The sequence below is a fragment of the Rana temporaria genome, chromosome 5 (assembly GCF_905171775.1).
Source record: "Rana temporaria chromosome 5, aRanTem1.1, whole genome shotgun sequence".
Classification (NCBI taxonomy): Eukaryota; Metazoa; Chordata; class Amphibia; order Anura; family Ranidae; genus Rana; species Rana temporaria.
In genome coordinates this window covers 209,609,045-209,615,332 of record NC_053493.1, presented here as the reverse complement: position 1 = coordinate 209,615,332, position 6,288 = coordinate 209,609,045, and positions in this window count along the sequence as shown.

The following is a 6,288-nucleotide window of genomic DNA, read 5'->3' as shown; positions in this document are numbered from 1 at the left end:
AGTGACCTACTACGTGGAATTTCAGCTTTTGAGTGCCACCCTTTGGGCACCTTCTGCTAATGTTGTTTTTAGTGAGCAATGATTCCGAGCATGCGTGTTTGTACTTTGGACTTTTGTGTGAAGGACTTGTATACAGACGATACGAAAATCTAACAAACCATTGTCCGCCAACAATTTACTAGCCTGCCATCCATTTGTTGGCTGAAAGTTGGACAACAATTGTCTGAAGGAGCGTACTAACGGTTTGATTTTAGGCCAACAGTCTGTCATGCCCTGCCAACAATCGGATCGTGTGTATGATGCTTAACATTCCAGAAGTGTGAAAAAAAGCCTAACGTTCCACCTGCTGGTTCAAAAGAATAATAAAAAAATGTAATAGGCAATGTTTCATATTTACTTGACGGAGAAAGATGTTTAAAAATATGTGATTTTATTTAGTCCTTACCAGTATAAATTAAAAAGGAATAAAGTACAAAACTTCAATACATGGCCTCTTTTAGCAATCCACTAAATCCCCCAGAAATTAGATTAACAAGACTGCAATGAACATACAGAATACTGTACCATGAAGGTGAATAAGCTCTTGCTCACATGTAAATAATTTACACTTTAAGAGACATTAAGCTAATTGCCATATGCATTAGCTTTAACACCCCCTTTGATACTGTAATGTTTAAAAAAAATTTATAGAGTGTTAATGTTTGGTTAAGAGCATTATAACATTTACTGTAATGTTTATTAAAATGAGCTAAACCAAACATGTATAGTATTGGTACTAAAATGCACCAGGATACATCAGAATGGGCTATAAAATTACTAAAAAAGCCCACATTTAAAAAAATATTACAGAGGGAATGGGACTGTAAAGTAAAAAAAAAAAAGAAAGAAAAAAAAGCCATTTCTTTACATTTGAAGAAATCACAAATTTTTCAGTTTTTCATCTTTTGTTATGATTTCCTGTAGCCTATTTGTCCTTAAAACCATTTTGACAATCCACTTTATGTTTTCTTATATAATAAAAATAATAATATTATTTAAGTTGTTCAAGTTGTCTTATGGTTTTAATATATCATAAATGTATATACTAATTCAATACTCTGTAAAAATATAAAACTCTATTATTTTGTGTACATAAAATCGAATATAATAAAAGGTGATATCATAAAAGTTTCCTAGGTAATCTTTTGATTATTTCTGGATACAACCTGCACCTACTGATAAGAAGTCCCACATATTTGCTTTTGATTACATTTATCTCCTCTGTCCTGTTGCATCGGTGCACCTCCAAGATTTGCTATTTACTAGAGATAAGCCAGTTCAGGCAAGCACAAGCAACATATAATTATTGACAATGCTTTAGTAATCAGCACCTCCTCTGCAGAGATTGCCTGGACAGAAGAACCATTATAAATGTATCTGTACAAAGGCTCTATATCCCAGTGCAACTGTCTTTGTTTTTGATGCATGCATCTCAGGACAGTAGTAAGAGCTACAAACCATTACCAAAAACATCTCTTCATACCAGTACATATTGAACAAAAAGTAAACTTTACATTTAAGTAATTTTAACATACAGCAGAGAAGATACATTACATTACGTATCCAATATTTCTTTTAAAAATAAAGGAAAGCTGGTTTAAAGCAAATGTAGCATACATTTATAAAGCAGTTGTTGAAGTCAATTAGAACATTTTTCTCCTTACCTTGCATTGGGAGATCAAGTGTTATTCTGAAGATTTTGGGGTCTATGGTCTACTCCTCCATTACATTATGATTATTAACAGCAGAGCTAACTGCCCCTATTGCTGTATGGTAGCAGAACATATTTCTCTTGATTCAGAAACTGCTCAACTATGGAATGTTGCAGAAAATGTATGACCACACAGGTCATTAAAGTGGAACTAAAAGCAAGATTTCAAAATTTGTGAGTAGGCAGGCTATTTATCGCAGAAAATACATGTAGTGTCTTTTCTACAGTAAAGTAAATCTTCTTGGCTGCGGGCAGTCTCATTCAAGATGTACACCGAGCTGCGCATACACAGCTTAGCTTACATCTCTAGCACAGCCCGTGTGTCAGGATGACTGACTCCTACAGGTGCGCAGGAGTGATGTCATCCCTTGCTGGCCTATGAACTGCAAATCTAAATAAAGGCTAAAGGCTAAGGCCGCGTACACACGGTCGGTCAAAACCGATGAAAACGGACTGAAGGACCTTTTCATCGGACGAAACCGACCGTGTGTGGGCCCCATCAGTTAGTTATCCTTCGGTCAAAAAATGTAGAACTTGCTTTAAAATTTAACTGATGAACGCCTAACCGATAGGTCAAAACCGACGATTAGTATGCAAAAGCATCGGTTAAAAATCCACGCATGCTCAGAATCAAGTCGACACATGCTTGGAAGCATTGCACTTCATTTTTTTTAGCACGTCGTTGTGTTTTACGTCACCGCGTTCTGACCCAATCGGTTATTTAACCTTTGGTGTGTAGGCACATCAGACCATCAGTCAGGTTCATCGGTTAACCTTTGGACCGTTCTTATCGGATGGACCGACCGCGTGTACGCGGCCTTAGATGACACAGTCTTCAACAAGGTTGGAGGGTTTAGTTCCACATTAATGTTTTTTGTTATTTCTATTTGTAATATGCATGGGACTCCATAAACCAGTGGTTGTCAATGTTTTTTGATGTGGGGGTCTCAAGTGCGCCCCTGACATTACCAAATGGCCACACATAAGATTCAGTAAAGGTAATGCTATATAAAGCTTAAAGAGACTGCATACATGCAACAGAAGATGGTAAAAGACTATGGACATGCTACAAAAGATGGTCAAAGACTTCAAAAGATGGTGGATAGACTGTGACCGTGCTTTTATAGTTAGAACCAAATATAGAAAGGTATAGGTATAGTGCCACCCAACACCAGCAACATAAAATATATATTTTTTTACAAATATCATTAACATTTCATGGATAAAATAGTGTACACCTGTAAAATTGCATCAACTTTATCATACAAGCCTGCCCATATTCAATCTTGTATCAAAAAATTTGAGGAAGAAGGAAATGATGTATAATATTTGGCAAACTACGAGTTTAGAAGGACAAGTTAGCAGAGGCTTCCACTATATGCCGAGTGATTTCTTTTTTTCATGCAGTATTGCTGGTGTACATTATTGTATTCATTAAAAGGAATTAATATTTGTAATAAATATAATTGTATTGAATATTTTGTGTTGCTGGAGTTTGGTAGCGCTAAAAAAGTCCCATATGTTTCCTATATTTAGTTCTAACTGTGTGAAGGGATGAAGTACCATCACCTACCCACCCTCATGAGCAGGGATGAGCCGAACACCCCCCGGTTCGGTTTGCAGCAGAACATGCGAACAGGCCAAAAATTTGTATGAACATCGTTAAGTCTATGGGACACGAACATGAAAAATCAAAAGGTTAAAAAAAGGTCAAAAAAATTAAAAGTTAATATGCAAGTTATTGTCATAAAAAGTGTTTGGGGACCTAGGTCCTGCCCCAGGGCACATGTATCAATGCAAAAAGTTTTAAAAACATCCGTTATTTCGGGAGCAGTGATTTTAAGAATGCTTAAAGTGAAATAATAAAAGTGAAATATTCCTTTAAATTTCATACCTGGGGGGTGTCTATAGTATGCCTGTAAATTAGCGCATGTTTCCCGTGTTTATAACAGTCTCTGCACAAAATGACATTTCTAAAGGAAAAAAGTCATTTAAAACTACTCGCAGCTGTACAGATAAAAGTAATTGAAAAATAAAAAAAATTCAAATGCGTGGGGTCCCCCCAAATTCCATTACCATGCCCTTCTGGTCTGGTATGGATTTTATGGGGAACCCAGTGCCAAAAAAAAAATGGCGTGGGGTTCCCCCCCCAAAAATCAGACCAGACCCTTATCCGAGCATGCAATCTGTCAGGCTGCAGGAAAAGAGGGGGGATAAGAGAGCGGCCCTCCTCCTGAACCATTGCATGTTGATGGGGACAAGGGCCTCATCCCCACAACCCTTGCCCGGTGGTTGTGGGGGTCTGCAGGGGGAGGCTTTTTCGAAATCTGGAAGCCCACTTTAACAAAGGGGACACCCAGATCCCAGCCCCCCCTATGTGACTTGGTAAAGGGGTATGTTGTACCCCTACCATTTCACAAAAAGTGTCAAAATGTTAAAAACGACATGAAATGGCTTGGGACAAGTCCTTTATTAAAAATAAAAAAAATTCAAATAAAAAAAAGATTCCAGCGATGTAATCCATTCCCGATCTCCAGCATTGCAATCCATTCTCGAGCTCCAGCGATGATCTTCAGCGAGGATACGACGCACACGATCCTGCCTCCACCGGAGGTGTTCTGTTTCAAGGACATATAGCTAAACCGCCTTGTCCCATAAACTTCAGATATCATATTTCTTTGATCTCAGTTTTATTAGAAAAAGTGAGGTAAAATTACAAAATAACAGAAATAGACCTCAATAAGTACAATATTGCATACATTACAGCATACACTACAGAAACAACGATCTACAATATAGGATGAAATAGTAAAAACATACTTTTTAAGTTCTCTAAGGGGTGATGGCGATAGATTGAGAAATACATGTCTTGCTTCCTGCAGTATCTTCTCAAAGAATGGTGGCTGCTTCACTTCCTGTGAAGCTTCTACCCAGAATTCCCTGTTTACTAACAACTTCCTTAAAGGATCACTAAAGGAAACATTTTTTTTCTGAAATTACTGTTTACAGGGTATAGAGACATAGTAGTTAACTGATTCCTTTTAAAAATGATTAAAAATAGATAAAAATCAATCATATAATGTGCCTCTTAGGCCCCGTACAGACGACCGAACATGTCTGCTGAAACTGGTCCGCGGACCAGTTTCAGCAGACATGTTCGGCCGTGTGTAGGCCCGAGCGGGCAGGATTCCAGCAAACATTTGCCCGCCGGGCCTTTTCCCAGCGGGCAAATATTTCTGGACTTGTTTTAAAACAGCCCGCTGAAATCCTGCCCGCTCGGACATGTTCGGTCGTCTGTACAGACCTACCGTACATGTCCGAGCGCCCGCCATCCCTCGCATGCGTCGAATGACTTTGACGCAAGCATTTAACTGGCAGGGCCGCCCACGTCGCCGCGTCATCGTCGCAGGGACGGCGCGGACACGCCCCGCGTATTGTTTACGCGCGGATTTCTGTATGATGGTGAGTACAGCCACCATACAGAAATCCCCGGGCATACATGTACAGTGAAAACGGTTTCATCGTACATGTATGCTCGTCTGTACGCGGCCTTAGATGCAAAAACGAAACTGAAAGTAGTTTAGTCTTTGCATGTTATTTTATGCCTCTGTGCTGGACAGTGCCATAGAGAGTCATGGCTAGGAAAACGAAACTAAACTCTCCCATGACTTTTTTCATACGGAGCCAGACAACCAGGAAGTGTCCAGAACAGAGCAGTTTTACAGCAACATCAGAGCAAAAACGAGCAATGAGGACATGAAACCAGGACTGCAGTAAGGTAAAGGAAGCTATTTAGCTAAAAAAAAAAAAATTCCTTTAGTGACCCTTTAACTACACATACAGTAAATCAAATAAACAGAACAACTGCAGCAATACCAAAAAAGAACACTAGATGGAGCCTGCACTCCACATATGATTGCCTTATGTAAATTACAAACCTTACATGTAATTTTAACAACACAGATAATCAGCATAGACATCTGGTGGACAGAACAAGAGGCACCCGACGAATGACGCGCCGCCAGCTTGACAGCTCTTATATAGCTGAGGGCAGGGCCAGAGACACAAGGGGAATCCCTGGGGTCACCCAGTGACGTGTACGGGTGACCCCGCCCCCCTCTGATGCAACAGAAAACCCGCGTTTCATCGTACAATTCATTATAGCCGTGAGTAGTTTTAAATTACTATTTTTCCTTTAGAAATGTAATTTTGTTCAGAGGCTGTTATAAACACGGGAAACATGCGCTACTTTACAGGCATACCATAGACACCCCTCAAATTTAAAGGAATATTTCACTTTTATTGTTTCACTTTAAGCATTATTAAAATCACTGCTCCCGAAAAAAAAAGTTTTAAAACTTTTTTTTGCATTGATCCATTTCCCCTGGGGCAGGATCCAGGTCCCCAAACACTTTTTATGACAATAACTTGCATATTAGCCTTTAAAATTTGCACTTTATATTTCTCCCATAGACTTTTAAAGGGTGTTCCACTGGCTTTTCGAATTTGCCGCGAACACCCCAAATTGTTCGCTGTTC